Raw genomic sequence first — 1926 nt, 5'->3', positions numbered from 1 at the left:
GTGCTGGGATTACAGGCGTGCGCCACCATGCCCGGCTAAACATACTCTTTAACAATCAATGGGGACTTCCTGGCCAGCCCCGGAAACCAGCGGCCCTGGGAAGGGGTGGGGGACATAGCGGCGGCGGCAGCCCCAGCCCTCCCAGAGACCGCGGGAAGGGAGGGCGGGCGGGAGGGTGCCGCGGGGACGGACCCCCGCCGTTCCGACCGCTGTGGGCCTAGCCTCCCGCTCCCACCTCCCTTCCATCGGCCGGGGCTAGGATACCCCCAAATCCTGTCGCCCCCTTGGCACCGACACCCCGACAGAGACAAAGACACAGCCTGCCGCCACCGCCCGCTGCCGCAGCCTGGCTGGGGAGGGGCCCGGCCCCCCAAGCCCCCACCCCTCTGAGGTGGCCAGGATGGAGCGCACCAGGGGCATGGACGGTGCTGCTGCTGCTGCTCTTGCTGCCCACCCTGTGGTTCTGCGCCCCCAGTGCCAAGTACTTCTTCAAGATGGCCTTTTACAACGGCTGGATCCTCTTCCTGGCCGTGCTCGCCATCCGTGTGTGCGCCGAGCGAGGACGCAACGTTGAGAACGTGAAGATCTTGCATCTAATGCTGCTCCACGTCAAATATGGGATCCGAGGAGAGGTGCGAGGGACTCAACACTTCCCTCCCTCGCAGCCCTATGTTGTGGTCTCCAACCACCAGAGCTCCCTCGACCTGCTCGGGATGCTGGAGGTCCTGCCAGGCCGCTGCGTGCCCATCGCCAAGCGCGAGCTGCTGTGGGCGGGCCCCGCCGGGCTGGCCTGCTGGCTGACACTGACGCCATCAGTGTCATGTCTGAGGTTGCCCAGACCCTGCTTACCCACGACGTGAGAGTTTGGGTTTTTCCTGAAGGAACGAGAAACCACAATGGCTCCATGCTGCCCTTCAAACGCGGCGCCTTCCACCTCGCAGGGCAGGCCCAGGTTCCCTCCGTGCCCATCCTCACGTCCTCCTACCGCGACTTCTACTGCAAGAAAGAGCGCCGCTTCAGCTCAGGGCGGTGTCAGGTGCGGGTGCTGCCCCCAGTGCCCACAGAAGGGCTGGCACCGGATGACGTCCCCGCTCTGGCTGACAGAGTCCGGCACTCCATGCTCACCGTCTTCCGGGAAATCTCCACCGATGGCCGGGGAGGTGGCGACTGTCTGAAGAAGCCCCGGGGGTTGGGCGAGGCCCAGCTCTGAGCTCCCCATGCATCTGTCCCCCTCTTCCTCCTCACACCCACAGACCCGGTGGCCCTGAGGAGGTCACCCCCTCCTCCACTCATTCTCCCCCTCCTCTCTTTCAGTCTTCAACTTCCGAGTGAACGTGGACACGAGGGACTTCCTCCCTGCCCCCGCCGCTGCCCCAGGGACTCTCCTGCCTTGCACAGTGTCCGCTCAGCCCCTCTCCCGCCGTCTTGTCTGTGACGTTGCCTCCCCCTCACTTGAGTGGCTCTTCTGACACGAGAGTGGAGGACGTCCCATCTCTTCCCATCCCCGGTGGACTCTCCCTTTGCGTTCTCTCCCTTTCCACTCCACGTTGGCCAGTGGACTCACTCCTGTGGAACAATCCACCCCTTTCCCCCAAGTCCACGGATTCAGTAGACTCATCCATTTGGGAGGAGGACGTCTTGCCCTGTGGCTGGAAGCTGATACCAGGAACACAGCACCCAGGATCCTCCTGGGAACCTGCCTCAGCACCTTCACACTCCCTGCCACTGGAGCCCTCGCCAGTGGGGTGCACTCTTCTAACTCAGAGGTCTCATCCCTGCCCTTGCCCAGGCACCCAGGGTCGAGCACACTCCTGGCTGCCAGTTGGGTCTCCAAGTTCCTGCTTCCTGGGTCCTGTGGTACAATTCTTCAGCGGTCCGGACCCACCCAGCCCCCGGCACCATCCTAACCAGACCGTGGGGGAGGAG

At 64.2% G+C, this 1926-nt stretch overlaps 1 pseudogene; it reads left to right on the top strand.

The window, feature by feature from the left end:
• LOC102028970 overlaps positions 1-1920 on the top strand; it is a 2828-nt pseudogene extending 908 nt beyond the window's left edge.
• The last annotated feature ends 6 nt before the right edge of the window (positions 1921-1926 follow it).

Source organism: Chinchilla lanigera, unplaced genomic scaffold, assembly GCF_000276665.1.
Source record: "Chinchilla lanigera isolate Chin_1 unplaced genomic scaffold, ChiLan1.0 scaffold00083, whole genome shotgun sequence".
Classification (NCBI taxonomy): domain Eukaryota; kingdom Metazoa; phylum Chordata; class Mammalia; order Rodentia; family Chinchillidae; genus Chinchilla; species Chinchilla lanigera.
This window is presented reverse-complemented; position numbering and strand designations above follow the sequence as displayed.